At 34.4% G+C, this 20403-nt stretch overlaps 1 long non-coding RNA gene across 1 annotated transcript in view; it reads left to right on the top strand.

Annotated features, from left to right (window-relative positions):
- Positions 1–20403, top strand: part of LOC123805459 — a 108111-nt gene that overhangs the window by 43944 nt on the left and 43764 nt on the right. The window contains exon 2 of the long non-coding RNA XR_006783313.1: positions 3617–3726. This is a non-coding gene — a long non-coding RNA (uncharacterized LOC123805459). The remainder of the gene's footprint in view (positions 1–3616; positions 3727–20403) is intronic.

Here is a 20403-nt window from a genome sequence, read left to right as displayed (position 1 = left end):
TTTTAGCCTAGACTGGAGAAGGAGTCAGAGAAGGATTCCTAGAGAGTAAGACACATTGGAGATGTCTTAACAGATTAGCAAGAGTTAGTGGGAAAGAAGGCAGAGCTCTGTTTGATTCTTAGTTAAAAATTTTCAAATATGGCAAAGTATTGTTTGAAGTATAAGTTAGATGCTTCATGAAGATTTTTGAATTAGGTCATTGTGGCTGGCTGCACCAGCCTTCATTCATTTATTTATCCAACAGTTATTCATTATGTTCTTTTTATGTGCCAAGGACCGTATTATACAATAAGGTATAGAAGTGAGCAAATGAGGCATGCACCCTTATCACAGAACATAGACAAGGTTGTAAGTCAGTTGTCCTTTAAATGACTAACTGGAGGACCACAAGAGATAAAACTGAAAATTCCAAAGATGTATCTTTAGCGTCTTATCTATGTGATTGTTGTGCTAATTAAATAAGGAATGGATAAAAATTTACTTCCTTGGTAGATGTGGTAAGAATAACTGATACTTTTAACTCTTTGCCAGTAAATTACAAGAGATCAGCTTGTTTAGGAGTAATTGTAGTACCAGCTAATTGACAGTTTTATCTTCAAGCTTGGGATCATTTGAAGAAAAATAGAAAAAGCTTTTTAAATTCATGTCAATATTATCTCAGTTCTTCTTTGGAAAAGATTGATATTTGCTGTGCTCTTAAAGCAATAATGCAGCACTGTAAGAAGCTTAACACATCCTTAACAACCTCTCTTGCCATCTTAGAAGCTCTGCTGGATACAAGATGATGTGGGTTCAATGCTGAAAGGCTCTTTAAGGTAAATTGAGAACAAAACTAGCCCTGAAAATCCCAGGTTTTGATTTATCACAGAGCTCATGGATAACCTTAGGTGCCATCCATGTAAACAACACAGATAAGGTTTAAAGCTTTCCTATTTAGTTAAAATCATTTAAGATAGATCCTAAATTTATAAGGTGGTTCACGAATACCAAGAATATATGCAAACAATGTCTCTTCTGCTCTTCTGGAAGTATTCATATAAGATCTAACATGATGAATTTATTGTTTCAATTCCTAACTGCTAAAAATAATCTTTACTAAGATTAAAATAATAATTCTTTACTAAAAATAATCTAAAAATAATCTAAAAATATCTATCTAAAAATAATTCTTTACTAAAATCTTTCAGAATTTTAATTTCCATTCAGTATTTGCTGAATTACAATTTTATTTTAGTATTTTTATGCTTTTAATATATTCATTAGGGAAATATGCTAAATCTTTTAATACTTTTGTCAGTTTTCTTCATATGGAAATTAATCATGTATATCCACATCACTACATAACAAAAAAGTATGGTGATCTATATTTTGTTAGAAAGAAACCAGTAGTCAAAGGAAGATAAAATGGGAGAGGAAAGTGAATTCAAACCAATACATGTTCTCAGGCAGATATCAGAGGCCAAACAGAGACAGAGACAGAGTAATTGGTTAGTGGATGTCAGAGAAAGAAAAATAGGTCTAGAAACTGGAGAATCAAATCCAGTGCAAGGTGTGTAACCATGGTTACCAAGGTTACTGAATGACCTTAACCAAGAAAAAGCAAGGCATCAAGATCCGGACACAACTAGGACAATATGGTGTGTAAATATTAGTAAAATACACACACACACACATTTTATATCTTATATAAAATACTTCCATATACACATATATATGTGTATATATATACATATACACATGTGTATATATACATATTATTTGTATACATGTATATGTACGTGTGTATGTGCGTGTATACTGGTTTGCCCAAAAAGTCTGTTTAGTTTTTTGCCATAAAATAAAACCCATACTTTTCATTCTTCATCAATAACTTAATTGGTTTGGATATTTTGATTATGTAGGCTATCTCCTGTGTGGTGTAATGTTGATTGTTCTCAATTAATACCTCAGTTAGATTGCTATCAACTTAACTGGACTACCTGACCATGGAGCATCATCCAGTGAGAAATCTCCAGCACAGAGTTTTGCAAACCACTTTGACATGTTTGATCAGTCACAACACAAATCTTTTTTTTTCCTGCATTTCTGTTGTGTTTTTACCTTTTTTGTAATAATGAAGCATAATATACTGAAAATGTTGCATATTCTCTTCCATCTTCAATATTAAAATGGTTAAAAAAAATTCACTGATTTTGATGTTTTTTAAATGCATGCTAATATGAAAGCTGTCACAATATAATTAACAATATTGTTTTGAATGAAGTTAAAGATATCTAAGCACTACTAGAACCATCTTACAAAAAAACCAAATGAACTTTTTGTCCAAATCTCTCTCTCTATATATACGTATGTATGACTTGGAAATAGAAATTAGAATGGAATTATGGCTTAGAAAATAGATAAAAGTGGAATTACAGGCAAGTCGATATCTAACAGTAGTGCTACCACCTCTATCACCACTTAAGTCCTTTTGAGGATGTACATTTATTGTAATATACACATTGTAATGCCTAGATTTTGATGCAGGTGTTTAGTTTACCCGCTTTACATGTCAAAAGCACTCCTCAAGACCAACTATCTGGTGCTATTAACCAGGAAGTCTGTCTCAGTATTTTTAAAAAGCTTAGAATCATTTGAAGTGGTATTTTTCTTATTCTTTTATAACTAGTTAGGATGAAGTAAAATCTACTCGATTCAGTAAAGTTTAAACATGCTTTCCTGGAGATGGAGTAGGAGACAAGTTTGAGTGAGATTTTAAAATTTAGTTTGCTGGTAAAACTTATGATATTTGTAGTTGGATTTAGCTGAGGGTTATCTGGTCTAATGAAATCCAGTAATGATCATATTTTATGTATTATAAAACTTTCCTTGATAACATATAGGAATTGTGTTTGTAGATGCTTTAAATCTCTTAGAGCATTGATCTTCTGCATATATTCATAATGGGGCTTTAGGAGGAATAATATGAGGAAGATTAGAAAAAATAGAGCCAGGAGAGTGGTCTGGAGAGAACCTTTTATGTACTGTGAGTTAAGCGAGCCCGATGTTTCATTCATTAAATTTTTACAGGTCAAGAAAAGCAAAATAGTGATACAGGCTGAAAAAAGGAAAAGATTAAATCTTAATCTTTTAAAAGAACAACCATGACAACTAGGATGAATACACACAGATAACAGACTCCTAGTTTTGTCAGGTTGATCTAGCACAGTCCAAGAGCTTAAGGTAGATAACTAGAGAATATAAAGATGTTCCTGAAAGAAAAGGTCTAGGCAAGAGTGGAAAATTAATCATATAACAGTACAGGAAGGTGAAAGTTAAGAGACAGGAGTTAGGAAAGGCTACTTAACATAGGAAATAATGCATGCTTTCTTCAGTGCAACTAAAGATAAGAAAATAGACTCAGGTGATATGTTCACCATTGAACACCTAGCTAATGGAAACAGAAGAATCAAATAACACAAAAGTATCAGGCTTTATGATTAGAAGAATGGTTATGGAGAAAAAGGTTAATGGATCCAGATTAATTCAGTTCAGGACCAATTTAAGAAAATGGTTTAAGGGTAGGTTTATAAGAGCCTTAAATTCTAAATCAAGGATTGTCTATTTTATTTTGCAGACAATGAGAAACCAATGAAAAACCAATGAAGGATGCTGAGCATGAGTGTGCAGGACATTGTTTTGGAAGATACATGTGCAAGATAAATTGAAGAAGAGAAGTGCCAACAGGTAGAAAGTCCCTTTGGGAGTCTGTTGCAGTATCCCATATTGCATATATTATATTATACACATACACTATAATACTACATGCAGTGTATATAAACACTTCAGAAAAGTTAGTTATCCCTAATTTTCTTCCTCATTTATTTTATTTTTACTCTATCTTCTTCCAGAACATTCAAAATGTGAATACCTTGTCATCTACCTTCTATATTATACTTTTTTCCAGTTGTTCAGCCTGTTGACATTTTAATACAAATAATCCAGTTAGAAAGGTAAACTAATATTGTTCCTGAAAAAATAAGTTAATTTGTCTTCATTTGCTTCACTATTTTCACTACATCCTTTAATTTGAACTATGATTTTCAAGAACCATTCATCACATACTTGAGTTTAAAGATTAAGATTTTTAGACTGTGAGAACTTCAACAGAAACAAAATCTAATTTTTAAAAGAAAGCTTTGGAATTTTCCCATGCAACTTAACATTTATGACTGTGTATTTGTTAATGAAGACCTTGACTAGGGAAGTGGCCATGAAAATGAAGAGGAAGTGATACATTTGACTATACTTGTGGAAATACAGGAAATTAACAATTACTTTTGAAGCTGGAAGATTAGGAGAAAGGTGTTGACCATGTTAAAAAAAAAGAGGGGGGGAGGATTGAGGAAAACAGCATTTCATAGGAGTTTTATGTGTAAATAAATGAAATTTGGCTTTACAGTGGAAATCAGAGTGGCAATATCCAAGCAACAGACCTTGAGCTCAGGGAGAAGATTAATAGTGATGTATAGATTAGAGAATTATTTTTATAGATGCTGGTAAATTTTCTGAGGACATAGAGAGTTAAAAGGCAGCATATCTTGAAGGAAATTCTCCTTACTGTTTCAAAATCTGTAGCAAAATTATTACCCTGGTATTTGAATTGGTACACGGTCATTCTGATAACAGAGTTTATGTAATAGTTTTTCATGTGAAAGCTGACACTAAGATAAGCAGTTGCATGCACCATGCATCATATCAGTTCTGACACATATCTGTCCAGAAAAACCAGAATTTGGAAACAATAATGAAATTGTTCAATGTGTATCATATGCTTCCATAACTGTTTTGTTTTTTATTTTTACAAATGAGGTCAGTGTAAATGTAATTAGATTAACTCACTGCAATATACTTATCTCACTGTAACACAAAATATAGATTCAGGAAGATCAGCTACTCTTATTCATTAAACATCAAATCGAATTGTGCAATTTTTATAGTTATGCTTCAAAATAATGGGAAAATAAGAGGCAAAATAATTTCTTAATGTACATACAAGTAACTAACAACAAAAAGCCTTGATTTACTATGACACGATTACCACGTTACCTTCTCTGACATATTTTTTGTATTTTGTTATACCTTAATATAAATAGTAAGATATCTATTTTCCCAAAATATAAATTTATTAAAAACCATGATCACTATTCAGTTTATTTCTTTTCCTACACAACATTTAGTGGTATTGCTTATTATATACTCATTTAAATAATTTAAGCTGTGAGAACTTTAATGTGATAGTATATCCTTAAACAGAATTTTGGCTTGATTACTTTTAAGAGGAAAATTTACAAGTTTTCCCATAGGACTTATTTGTTACATATCTGATTTAAATATACTATAAAGGAACTTTTTTCCATTTTAATAAGTGAATCATTACATAGCTACAGTTAAGTATAACTGAAAAATTATACATTATCAATATATATTTTAGGATGTTAGACTCAGTAGTAGGGGTAAAGATCTATTCTGCTAATATTAGGAAACTAGATATCATTAAGCATGATACTAATCAAAATTTTCACAACACTATATAATTTCTTGGTTGTCTGTCTTGTAGTAGAGAAGTCTTTTTGTCTAACCTTGATTTAATTGTACTCTGTGCATAAGCAGTAACCTCATTTGGGTCATGAATGTGAATCAAGAGAGTAGAAAATACCACATTTGACCTTGTTGTAATGGCAAAACTTTAGATATTCAATATTGTATTGCTTATTGAATGTTCTCATTTCAGTTGGAGATAACATAGCTGCCTTCATCTTTAAAAACATAAATGAATAATGAATTATACTAAAAACAAACTTTTGAATCATATTTTAGATTTTAATGGCCTTAAGATTGAACTAAATAGAGGCAATGTGAGTAAATTACACTGACATAAAGAGTGGATTTATGACTAGATTTAACTACATTCTGTTACAAATTGTGCCTGGAAAATTTTATTGTTTTGTTTTCAAGGAGGTACAATTAATAAGAATTACATCAGGCATACCAAGCATTATGAGGCTGAGGAATCTCAGGTTACTATGACTCTCTTCTGTGCTTCCTAGTATGATCAGATACTCTAGTAAAGACCATTAAGTACAAACTAAGGACTTTAGTTGATAGAACTTAACATGAACCAACTCAAAATGCTAATACCCTTTTGATTTCATAAAAGATTTAAAAAAGAAATAGGCTTGGAAAAAAGAGAGGACTAATGATTTTCTTGAACTATGACGTGGTTCAAACTACATCTCTGTTGTTCTCTTTAGTCCTGGGAGTTAGGTTCAGAGCAGGACTCTTTAGCTTGAACAGCTCTGTTGGTAGGCAAATAGGAGAGTATTTCATTCAAAAATGACTTTAAATATCTGAGGAAAGAGGTAAGTAATGGGACCAATGAAAGGCCACTAGGAAGTCGATGTGCTTAACTCACAGTTAATCCTGCCTTGAAAACAAATGCAGCCTTTTGAGGTTTGGTCATTGGAAAGGTTCAAGAAAGTTGTATAAATTCATTTCAGGAAAGTTGAATATCAGATTTTATATTGAGTAGGGAGCTGGGCTGGATGACATATAAATCACATGTAATCCAAAGATTTTATAATTGTTTGTATTATATTTAATATATTTATATTTTTGAGTAATATAATTATAATTGTATTTCTTACAATTGTTTTATATGCATCCATATGTATGAATGTGTATATATCCACACAGAGACATTGCATGTATTAAGTTTTGTTTTAAAATATAAATTTAACTAAAAGCTCTATTTCACCCCATTTAAATAGCTGCACTTCTCTGGCACACTCATTATTGTTAGAAACTTCATCTGAGTCATTACTGATCCTCTTAACAGTCTTATGAAGTATGCATTATTCCATTTTACAGATGAGAGCCCAGAGACAATGACCAAGGTCTCATAGCTACAGACAAATGTGGGACTTGAAGTCCATCTGTTTCAATACAAAGGCTGTTTTCTTTCTACTTTACTTCTGGTTTCCCTAATAGTGTATATATTAGAGTAATAAAATGGTTTGATTTCTTTCCTCTTTAAATTTTTTGGTATTATGATATTATAAACCTGCATAAGTGCAACATATTTTATGATAGCTAGATAGATTAACAATTATAAATTCAAAGAACATTAGAGTTTTACTATAACATGGAATTTTAACATATGGATTGAGCTAACACTGTCATATGCATTGAGTGAAGATTCAAGAAATTTCCTGGATTCAGGAGCTTTGACTGAGATTTGGTATCACCATACCAACATGATGCTTCCACTTCTAGCAATACATTTTCCTGATTAGACTCCAAACCGATCTTTTCACTGAATTTATTAGTTCTTTATATATATATATATATATATATATATATATATATATATATATATATATATGTATGTATGTATGTATATATGTATCATATAATTATAAATATGTAATAAAATATATAAATCTCATTTCAAAATGTGCTTTCAGAAATCTGTTCAATTTACAATATCTTATATGTCTGTTGATGGTCTCTTGTACCTAGCTTTAAAATTCATTGCTTATGTGAGTATAGTGTAATTTATAAAGAGAAGATAGCAAATCTTATTAGCCAATAGCTGTGTGAAATCCTAGCATATTATCATGTGTTGGGATATTGTTATTGTATGCTAAAAAAGGCCTTGTATTTTCCACAAGCACAAGTGATTTCTGATAGAATCTGTAGTTTTTTAAATATATTTAATGAATTTGTTAACTTTAAAACCTTGCTCATTAAAAAAAACACAACCTTGCCTAATTCTTTTTTAGTGCTAAATAATTCCTTTTATACTTTAGATGGCACATTTTGATAATAATTTTTTAAAAGATTTTATTTATTTATTTTTAGAGAGGGAAGGGAGGGAGGGAGAAAAGGAGAGAGAGAGAAATATCAATGTGTCATTGCTGGGGGCCGTGGCCTGCAACCCAAGCATGTGCCCTGACTGGGAATCGAACCTGCGACACTTTGGTTCGCAGCCTGCGCTCAATCCACTGAGCTACGCCAGCCAGGGCTACGTTTTGGTAATAAATTTTCTTCTTCCTTTTCTTTAATAATTCACTATTTTTTTAAAATTGGTGATGAGTATTGTACTTTACTTTTCCCCTCTCTGTCATTTTCCCTGTTCCAGTGCTTCCTTATGCACTTTCATGCTTAATTTTTATATTGTGCTCTTTGTTTCCTTTACCAATGCAGACCATTAATGAGACCTTTTGTGCTCAGTTTATCTGTTTTCTTCATTTTTCAATGCATTATTTTCCTTAAGGACTTTTTGAAATTAAAAATATATGTCATTCAACTTCACTGCCATTATTCAGACTATCCTTCTAGCTGAACTCACTCAAAACCAGGTATTTCCACTTCCAAAATTTGTCTGTACCTCTCTGTTTCTATAGTTAACTTATGAGCTTTAATTTCTCACTATACCTTTGGTTACCTGTCCCCTTCCCTTCCTCCCAACCATTCCAACTAAACTAAGGCCTAATTTGATGTTATTATTTATCTTGATTATTCTTTCTTAAGATGCCCACATCTTTCTTCCTTCAGGCACAGACCAATTGTGATGCTCTTCAAGATTTGGCTAAAACTGCCCTTCTTCAAAGTAGACAGCACAGAATTTGGTCTAAAATTTGCATTCTGTAATCCAGCAATTATATATTTCTGAGAACAAGCATATCTTCCTGCCTCCCCTCCCCACCTCAATCTGTCAATTTATCCATTCTGCATGAAATTTGGTGTTTGTCTCCATTTAAGGATAATCTACATGTGCTTGTGGATCTTCAGGTGAGCCTCAAACATGTCTTCAAGTGTTTTGACATTCCTCTCGCAAAAGTTGCCTTCCCTTGAATTTGGGCAGTATTAATGACTCACTGCTGATGTGTTGAATGGGAAGTCAACTTCTAAGCTTAAGTTAGAAAAGGCAGTTCGGGTGTTTGTTTTATTCTCTTGAAACACATGCCTTGGGAGCTATGAGTTGATATTTGAGAATTCTGGCTACCCTAATGTTTCTGGCTACAGAGAATATATGTACATGTCACAAAGAGATGGGGATACACAAGGAGCTCAACCAAACACTCGAGTGAACAAAAACTCAAGATAATCCCAGGCCACTGAGTGGTACAGAAATTAGGTGTCCCTACTGAGTGCTAACCAAATTGCAGATTCAAGAGCAAAGTGATACACCCTGAAGATTCCAACTGCTTCATTACTGTAAAATATAGTCTTTTACTTTTTGACTCAGACAGATCATTTGGTTCTGCTTGGCTTAACCTTCCAGTGCCATAATCTTGGCATAAACCTCCATGGTGAATGCCTGGACAAATGTGGTATTTATAATGTTCCCCTTCTCTCACAAATCACAACCCTGCACTTTTTTTGTAGTTGTGTATGGCATGAAGGTCAGTTCACTATCAAGTTACTCTGTTTGTGACATGAAGTGGGGCTTTTATTAAGAAAAATTCATAAAACATTCATTTACATTGATGAAGATAAAATTCAAAGACAGAAATCCCCTGCAGGGCAGGAAAATGATTATACTATGGAATCCTTTTAATTATTACAGGAGATTGCAAGAAAGAATCATTGGTAGTATTAATCACATAAGACTTTATTCCAACTGTTTCAGTCCAGAAAAATCACAATAAATAAAATGTGGAAATTAATTTTCCCTCTTAAAAGGTATGAAATACTATGTTTTGAGACTTTACTAATATATAAAAGTCACCTTGGAATTTTTGAGATGTTTAACATTTTATAATCTTTTTATGTAAAATTTGAATATACAATATTTTAACTCTTTAGCTAAATAGTGATAAAACAAGAAAATCATAGGTACAATGTCACTTTTATGTAAGATGTTTGGGAACATGTTTTGAAACTTTCCAATTTTACATACAACGCAATTAAAGTTATTACCTAGTTTTCTTTGGAAAGGCTCTTTGAATTTAATTACTACTAAACTATTTTTGTTTTTCAAAACTTTTTGCTGTTATAATTATAACCTGTTAATTATACACTAAACACTCAAATTGGCTACTCAGCTACTCTAAATTCTGTACAATAATTATACCAGTTGGAAACTGTAGCTCAGGAAAGATGTTCTGTTAAATGAAAATACAGTAATTACTAAAATCTGAGTAAAAATTATGTTTCTATTTAAGGTGTAAATCAAATCTCCAGATTGACAAGACCTGGCAAGAGTCTAGAATGTTTCTTAGGTTACCAGAATGAGAATGCAAACAATTTGGGGAAGCATCTCTTTAGTGATTATTATCAGCATACCAAAGTATTTTGAAAAGTAGTGCTAAATGCCCTAAAAATGAAACAAAAGGCAAAACAAAACAAAACAATCAAAAGAGATAATCATATGAAAAATAAAAATGATAGTTTTAATAAAAATATAATCCCAGACAGTGGAAAAAAATGAAATCTGGAAGCCCTGTGAAATAATGAGTTTTCTATTTCTATATAAATGTCAAAGAAGGGCTGCCTCTATCATGTGTAGATTGAGAAGGCAATTGCTTCTGGGGTGCAAGTTAAGAGGCACATCTTTCCCCAGTGCCTGAATATCTTTCCAGTGCAAGGGGCTGAAATTCTAATAATTAATCTTCTGCTTATACGAGTAAGGTAAATTCTAAAGGCCCTTCTACTGCAAACTGACCAGATCCTAAATAAAACATACTTTACTAATTAATTGCTGGACTCAAGGGGGTTAAGGAAAATCTCCAAGAATCACTTCCTAAATAACCACATTTTCAAATAAATGTATGAGCTTAGGCTGGAGTAGGAGCAATAAGCAGTAATTAGAGAACAATCTGGAAATATGAGCTTGCCACCCACCTCAAAACACTAATATTGATGAAGCAATAAGAGACTTGTCTGCCAGTTGTAAGGTGGGAAATCTGATATTCACTTATTAGAATCTTAACATGAATTCAAGGGGTTCCAGGTTGACAGTAACCTCTTATTAGAAGTTGATTTAAATCCTTTTTCTGGAAGCAGCAACTTATATTTAGACTACAGGATTTTAATAGATTAAGTTCAAGCAAAGTTACCTTGCAGCATGGATCAAAACACTAAAAAAGAAGCTGGCATAAATGAAATTTAGCCAACAAAGAGGTTTTCCCAAGGACTCCAGATACTGAAATTATAAGAGAATATGACTATGAATGAAATGTTTTAAGATATTTTTAAAACAGAATAAGAAATGCAAAAGCAAAGAGAGACCACAAAAATGACTGGGATTATTTGAAAGAGAAATAAAACAAATATTTATAAAAAGAATATAACTGTTAAAATAAAAAATCAATATCTACTCTATAAACAGTAGATCAGACACAGCTGAAGGAAGAATAAATGAACTTAAGGATAGATCCAAATAAATTTTTCGGAATATAGTACAGAGAAAGACAAAAAAATGGAAATATAAATAAAGTTTTAGAAATTAGTAGGGAACAATAGGTGGAATATAAGTTGAAGGAACTGCCAGAAAATAAGAATAGAGAAAGTAGATGAGAGTCAGCATTTACATCAATAATGGCTGAAAATAGTTTCATGAAAAAAGGGAATCCATATAGGGAAGAAAAGTAAATACCAAGCAGGATAAATAGGAGAAAAAACAACAATGTCTTCACACTTTGTGGTGAAAATATCAGAAAAGCAAAGAGAAGATTTTAAAGCTAGCCACAAATGCAAGATGGGTTATCTACAAAGAAATGACAACAGTGGAAGTCATAAGATAAGGGACTGCTAAAGTAAAGAAGGAAAGAAAATGACCATAGACAGAAGGTAGGAGATTGAAGAAGAAAAGTCATGCAATTAGAGACTTCTGGTCAAGCCAGAGGATAGGTAAATACAATTCATCTCCTCACACAACCACATCAAAATTACAACTAAACTATAGAACAACCATCACTCAGAGCCATCAAAAATTGAGCTGAATGGAAGTTCTACAACTACAGAATTAAAGAAGAAACCACATTGAGAATGGTAGGAGGGGCAGAGATGCACAATGGGCTGTTCCCAAATACGCATGTGGCAGACAAAAATTGGGAAAGATATCTCAGAAGTGAGGGGTCCCAGCCCCACACCAGGGCCCCCAGCCCAGGGTTCCATTGCCAGTAAGATGAGTCTCCATAACTTCTAGCTGTAAAAACCAGTGGGCATTGAGGCTGTGGAAGACACAAACTTCTAGAATCCCGGGCAGTTCCCCTTAAAGTGCCTGTGCACAGACTTATTCTGACTCACTTCCTTTGAGTTCTAGTACTGGGGTAGCAACTTGAAAGTTATCAGAAACATCTGGGGAGGAACTGAATTGTCCAGCATCAGTGCAAGAGCTGGGGGGCAGCTTTCTCACAGACAGAAGTGCTGGCAGAGACCACTGTTTCTTTTTTGAGCCCTGCCTCCACAGAGTCACAGAGCCAGCAGGCATGTGTCATATATAAGACTCCATCAACCTGGTTTACTATTTGCCCCACCATGGTGATTCTCTGAGGCCCTGCCCCACCCAACTTTCAAGCCCACACAAGCTGTTTTCAGTGTCTTTTCTATATGAATGTTCATCCTTCAGATTTCTCTAAATTCTCTCAAACAATCAGCATCTGGCTTCAGTGAGCCCTATAATGCTCATTAAGGTGCCCCAGGCCTGGCATTACTGGTAGCTGGCCTTGGTTCACACCTTGGCCTATCCTTGGTACCTCCAAGTCCAGCACAAGTAGAAGCCATCTTCAGATCACTTTGTGGCTAATGCTGTGTGACCTCAAACGGAACACAGGCAGTGGCTCATCTTGGATGTGTCAACAGCAATCAAAGCTCAACAACAGGAGGAGGGTATACACAACCCACAGTGGGTGCACCTTGAGTACACAGCTGAGGTGTTAGGGGAAGCTGTGCTACTGGACCCTACAGGACACCTACTACATTAAGTCACTCTATCAAGCTTAAGAGACATAGTAGCCCTACCTAATATTGTATATAAAAACAAACACTGGGAGGCTGCCAAAATTAGTAGACAAAGAAACATGAACCATATGACAAGAGAGAACAAAACTCCAGAAAAAGAACTAAACAAAATGGAAAAAAAACACAATCTATCAGATTCAGAGTTTGAAATACTGGTTAAAAGCCTAATCAAAGAACTTAGTGAGGGCTTCAACAGCGTAAAAAAGATCCAGTCAGAAATGAAGGGTAAAGTGATTGAAACAAACAATAATTTACAGGGTATCAACAGTACAATAGAGGAAGCCGAGAATCAAATCAGTGATTTGGACCATAAGGAAGCAAAAACAACCAATCAGAACAGCAAAAAGAAAGAAGAATAAAAAAAAATGAGGGTAGTATAGGAAACCTCTAGGACAACTTCAAGTACATCAACATTCACATCATAGTAGTGCCAGAAGGAAAAGTGAAAGATCAAAAAATTGGAAATCTACTTGCAAAAATTGTGAAAGAAAACTTCACTTGGTGAAGGAAATAGACATAGAAGTCTGGGGAGCACAGAGAATCCCAAACAAGATGGAACCAAAGAGGTCACTCCAAGGCACATTATAATTGTAATGCCAAAGGTTAAATACAAAGAGAGAATCTCAAAAGCAGCAAGAGAAAAGTAGTTAGTTTCCTGAGGAAGGTCCCATGAGATTTCTAGCTGATTTCTCAAGGAAACATTGCAGGCTAGAAGGGATTGGCAAGAAATATTCAAAGTGATGAAAAGCAAGGACTTATAACCTATATTACTCTACCTAACAAAGCTATCATTTAGAATCAAAGGACAGAAAAGGAGTTTCCCAGACAAGAAAAAGCTAAAGGAATTCATCATCACCAAACCAGTATTATATGACATGTTAAAAGGTGTTTTTAAGAAGAAGATAAAAAACATGAACAATAAAATGGCAATAAACACATATCTATCAACAATTAAATATTAAAAAATAAACAAAATGAGCAGAACAGAAACGGAATCACAGATACAGAGAAGATTTTGTTGGTTACCAGAGGTGAAGGGGTCAGGGGAATAGGTGAAAAAGGTGAAGAGATTAAAAAGTACAAATTGATAGTTACAGAATAGTCATGGGGATATAAAGTACAGCATAAAGAATATAGTAGCCAAAGAACATATACATACTACTGATGGATATGGACAATGGTGTGGGGATTGCCTGAGGGAGTTGGGGGGATTTGTTGGAGGGGGAAGAGGGGAAAATTTTGATAAACTGTAATAGCATAAACAATAAAATACCATAAAAATAATACAATTAAAGAAGAAGAAATGCCACTCAGTAAATTGGTAAACATGTAGATAAGCATTGTCTGCATGAAATGATAAAAATTACCTTGTCATTTATAGATTAAAAAAAGAACAGAGCTAAAGAAAAACAAGGTGTTAGTTTGGAGAGAATGATAATAAAGTGTTCTAGAGCAGTGCTTAATGTGTTATTTATCTGAGGATAGTTTAAAAATAGTAGATTCCCATTTAGTAGATGTTACAGCTACTTTGAAGAAATATGATATACTCCCATCCAAAACTTGGTTCAGATGTCAGGACTGATGAAGTCATGCACACACACACCGACAGAGTATGGAAAGGTATAGTACTTACATTATGAGGCTTGCTGGAATGAGTAGGGAAGCTGATGTCAACCATTCCAAAAATGGCTTGAGAGAGCCAGAAAGCGAAACTGGCTTAGCATTTTCATGGTAGTAAGGGATGGGGTGAATGAAGTTTCTTGTGTGTTGTTTTGAACTTCCCCAGTGTGCAAAAGAAAGAGCACTTGAGCTCTTTTATTCAGCTTGCTCAGACGTGTGGCACAGTAGAAGGGGAAAATGAAGGGGTGAGGCTTAAAAACTGTCAGTAGCCAAACATAACAACAACAAAAGTGAAGTCTGACTTTATTACAGTTCACCCCAGTCATCATATGACTGATGACTGAAATATGTTATATTTCATTGAATTGATTTTTTAACTTAAGTGAGCCACTATGATATTCTATGAGGTCAGTAAGGGAGGCAAAAGTTCTATTGAAAGCCTTATTTATTCCAGAGCCCAACAGTGTGGGCCATTCAAGGTGGGTCAATTTAACACTTTGTAAATAAAGAATATGTTGCCTTCAAAACCCAGAAAAGACCTAAAAAGATGTTGGGCTTGTTCAATGTTGTGGTTGACAAAAGGATCAATAGCTGTTTCTTGACAGTGTCAGAGGCAGAGCTGTTCTCAGTTTAACAAATAATTTTTAGGAATTTAAATGAGATAGCATTACCTTGCACTATGTGTGGGACAGTGGCCTATCTCCTTTTCATGAGATATTTTGTACGTATGTGTATGTCCTTAATGAGTGTGTACAATAAATCTCTCCAGAAGAGGATATAATATCATCATCTTTATTTTTAACCTTTACCATTTTAATTATGATGGGTCTTGGTGTGGATCTCTTTGGGTTCATCTTGATTGGGACTCTGTGCTTTCTAAACTTGTATGACGTTTTCCTTCACCACAGTAGGGAAGTTTTCAGCCATTATTTCTTCAAACATATTCTCCATCTTTTGCTCACTCTGTTCTCATTCTGATATTTCTGTGATGCAAATGTTACACTTCATGTTGTCCCATCAAGTGTAACAGAGTCATAAGTCCCTTTGACTTTTTTCACTTTTTAAAAAATTTTCTTTTCTTTTTGATACTCTGCTTGGGTGCTTGTTGTTATCTTGTCCTCTAAATCATTGATTTAATTTTCTGCTTCATCTAACCTGCTGCTGATTCCTCCTATAATATTTTTCATTCCACATATTGTATTCTTTATTTCTGATTTTTTTATGGTCTGTATGTCCATTTCCAATGCTTACTATCTCTTTGTTTAAGTTCTTACTGAGATCATCCATTTTTCTTCTAAGATCTTTGAGCATTCTTATAATCATTGTTTTAACATCTGTATCAGGTATTTTGGTTGTTTCATGTTACTTAGTTCTATTTTTCTGGGGATTTCCCTTGTTCTTTTGTTTGGGACATATTTCTTTTTCTCCCCTCTTTGTCTCTGTGTGTTACATAGATCTGCTATGACTCCCAAACTTGTTATGATGGCTTTATGATAGAGGTGTCTTGTTGAGCTCAGTGGCACAGTCTTCCAGATCACCTGAGCTCAGCTTTCCAGGAATGTTTCTTGTGGGTTGTGTGCACACCCCTGTTGTAGTGGAGTCTTGAATGCTGTTGGCCCTTTTGTGAGTGGAATTAACCCGTCATGCCCAGCTGACTATAAGTATAAACCTCAATCACTATGTATGAGACACTGTGCAGGGGCTTCCCCCTAAAGCATAGTTGTTCTCAGAAGGGTCTCGTGCCTTCTAGAATCTTCTTTTGGGTGTGCCACTTTTGTGGCTAGTTGGATCAAGGTTTGGTGTGGTCTGAAGCCAACCACTGGTTTTGTTGTTTCTGGGTCCACCTGGGCACAATGCAGGTACAGGCTAAAGTCAGATATTGTGTGTAACTGACCTTGGGCCCCCTGTCTGGAGCTACCACACTGTTCACTGTGTGTGGTGCATCTTCTGAACTTGTATGTTCATGGAAGGTGCCAATCTGTATGTAAGGGTCATCTTAGCCTGCTTAACTTGTGGTATTGTCAGAGTGGAGTTTTGCTGGACAATCAGCACTGACAGTAGCCAGGTGAGCCACTGGGAAAGCCACTGTAAAATCCACAGGTAATAGTTTCAACAGTTATAAGATAAGGCACATCTCTTTATCCCCCACTTTATGTTCAGTAATTCCCCTGAGATTGTAGGGAGTACCTTGTTTAAATTTAGTAGACACTGCATAAATAATTGTAATTTGGGCCACAGTACTGATTAAGGCCATGAAGGTTTGCTAATTGAAGCTTGTCAAGAGATATTACAGTGGAAGAGAGTATAGGGGGGATAATGGTAATGGAAAAAAACAATTAAAAATGAACTATTAAAAAGAGAGATATTATAGTTAATTCAGAACCTATGTTGTAGATATGCAAAAGCCAATCAATATCTGATTATTTTTTTGTTGTGTAAATTCTTTGGTAAATTTTGGATTTCTAATTGTGTTAAATTGTGAATCTGTATCAGTTTGTTTGTTGTTGTTGATTCCTTCCTATGTATCAAAATTTCTTTATATTTTCTTATATTTTTCTTTCTGTCTTTTTACCTTTACCCCTTCCTTTCTTCTTTCTTTCTTTCGCTCTCTTTCTTTCTTTTCCTTCCTTCCTCCATCTCTCTCTTACTTCCTTCCTCTCTCTCTCTCTCTCTCTCTTACTATATTATTACAGAGATTGGGGGTTCTCTTTACCTTGCTCATTATTATAAGTTTATATTGTCAGAGTTAGGGACCTCTCTCAGAGCAAATGGTTGAATAAGCCCTTGGCTGTGCACCAGAGGTATTGTGGGTATTTTTCTTATAACTTTGAGGGTCTGGATTGTTTTGGATGACAGGGGCATAAGCAATAGCATCAGCAAAGGCATTTTTGTGGGGTTATAGTGAGCCAACTGCTTTTAGGAGTGTGACCTCAGCATGTCTCATAGTACCTGCTCCTCTATGTGAGCAATCACCTGATGGACTGGTATATTGCACAAGGTCTCATTGTTTTTCCTGTGCTCTATGCAATGGAGCTAACACCTGGATGATGTGCACAATCATTGCTCCCAGAGAAAGAATCACTTTTTTTCTGAGCTTTGTATCAGACAAGGCTTATGCTTGAATTAAGACATACAGATAAGTCTGGGTCAAGACACAGGAACCAGGGATACTTTAACATATACCTGATCCTAAATGCCAATTATAACTTTTGAGTTAAGGTTAGTTAAGTCTGTAACAGATGCTCATTATAACTCAAGAAAATGCAGAACAAAGTGACACAGCTCAAGGCAAAAAGATCACCAGCAGTCAGCAGACCCAGTTACCAAGCCAATGTAGTGAAGAAAGATGTCTGTGGTAGTAGTCATAGTCTAGACATCCTGCTCACAGTGCCGACCAGCTGGTGTGGCCACCCTGCCATAAAAACTCCAAGCCAATCTCCTTTCTTGTCTCTTTGCAGCCATTTTCAGACCTGCTTGGAATACATGCAACTCTCCCCGGGAAGCCTCATTATGTAATTAATAAACATTTGTATTCTTTCTTCCGGGAGTGCGTGAAATCATCAGACATGATATCTAAACTAAATTTTGGGTGGGGTACATCCTTTTTCTGCAGAATAACAACAATGGATCTAGGGCTGAATTTGAGAATGTGCATTTCAAACAAACTGTCTGGTAAGGTCGGGGTGAAGGTCCCTAGACCACACTATTTAGGTAGTAAGATTTTAGAGTCCTTTTATAGTTTGAGGACTTATAATACTGAATAACCTTAGCTTGTTAATGGTAAATATGAATCATATAATTTTTAGGGTAACCACAAAAGAAAATGTGAATAACATCCAAAATCATTTAATAAAAATAAAATACAAGGGTAAAAAAAGAATTTAAAAAACAAGATAAGTAGAAGTAAGAGAGTAAAAAGTTATATATATATATATATATATATATATATATATATATATATAGAACATATATATATATATGTTCTAGATTTGTTATACTTGCATATATATATATATATAACTAAGTGACTATATATATATAACTATATATATATATATGCAAGTATAACAAATCTAGAACATCAGCCATCATAGTACACATAAGGTACATAAAATACAGAGAGCCTCATGTTAAAATGTTTGTAGTAGTATTATTATCATAGCAATAAAATAGAAAACTATGAATAAAACAGATTTCTATCATCAATGGATAAACAAAAAGGTATTACACAGTGGAATGCTATGCAGTAATATGATAAATGAATGATATATGCAATAAAAAGGAATGAAATCCTGAAAAAAAATATGGTGTATGTCCCATGCCTAACATCTAACAAAAAGTAAGAAATTCTAGGTTTTGCTATTGGTACAAATAAAGAAAAAATCTTCAGACAATGACATTTAATAATTGCCAACATTTGGAGGAAAATTAGCTTTTACTCGTGAGAAGGTCCAGAGCAGCAGGAGGGCACATGGGACCCGTTGGAGCTGTGGGAGAAATGATAACTGGAGGTGAGGGGGCAGGTTACAGGATCCTAAAGGGAAAGACTGAGGATCCTGGAGATGAGGCATGCAACATATTACAACCATGTGTGCCTCATACAGCACTCCCATGAAATGTTCAAATAATATCAGGAAATTCCACACCCCACATTTAGTATGGACTCCACCCAGTTCCTAATTCACAAGTACACTAGGATTTTATGAACAATGCACATTAACATTTGTGAGAAACCCTACCAATTAGCAAACAAAAAAAATGAAAAGCCATTCAGCATAATTTAACTGGGCATTAATCAGTATGCCCATGATGTGCTTTTCCCCTATACAACAATTCACAATTTATAGACAAAGTTTATAGACTGAGTATATAGAAAGTCTGGCTTACTTTTACCTAAAGCCAACAGAGATGTAGGGCCATATACCACCAGAGATGTAAGGGAGGTGACACAACTTGGCTAGAAGACTAAAAATTTAAACTTTGGAGGTTAAATCAGGTTTTGGCATAGTTTTCATGTGTTGGTTCATATAGTAAAATTTCCCTTTATACCTGTACTTGTCCTGGTGGTAATATGGATTTACTTCATGCTTCTGAAGGTATGGTGTATGTGCAGGGTTGGTGTGTGTGAGTGTACATGTTAGTGTGTATGTATGTGTAGCATTATTTTTCTGCTAAAGTGACCTGGCAGCAATATGTAGCCACCTCTACCCTTTGTAAGCCTGAATTTGGGAATCTAAGTTATTAAGGGGTTTGATGACTTGGAACAAACAGTTCAGCTGGTCAAGGAGTTGAAGGACTGTAACTGAAGAGAAACCAAAAAAAAGGCTCACACTTTCTGTGATGTGTGGTAAATGGAACATTTTAAGCTACTCATTTAAGCCTCTGTGTTTTGGCTATGTAATATTCCATTAAAAGTCATTTGAGGTTTCTTCTAAACTACTTTGCAATCTTTAGTGTTTTTTATGCTATTTATTTGTATGGCGTAGGGTTGGAGGAACAACCGCTTGAAACTAAACAGGCTGGTGATTTAAAAAAAAACAACACAGAAATTGCCTAAAATATTTTTGTCTCTCAGTGCCCTGGGTCATGGTGTTCTATTGAGTGAGGTCAGGCATGCTACAGGCAACATCTGATATTTTCCGTTTCCACTGTTTTTTGGGTCCTAGGTTCTAGCAAAAACACTTATTAGTATTTAGTCAATTATGTATTATCTATGTTAAAAGCTTAGTGCTGAAAGCATTATTTATCTCTCCATAAAAATGTTAGGAATTT

Source organism: Phyllostomus hastatus, unplaced genomic scaffold (assembly GCF_019186645.2).
Source record: "Phyllostomus hastatus isolate PE091 unplaced genomic scaffold, TTU_PhHast_1.1 phas_scaffold_317, whole genome shotgun sequence".
NCBI lineage: Eukaryota > Metazoa > Chordata > Mammalia > Chiroptera > Phyllostomidae > Phyllostomus > Phyllostomus hastatus.
This window is presented reverse-complemented; position numbering and strand designations above follow the sequence as displayed.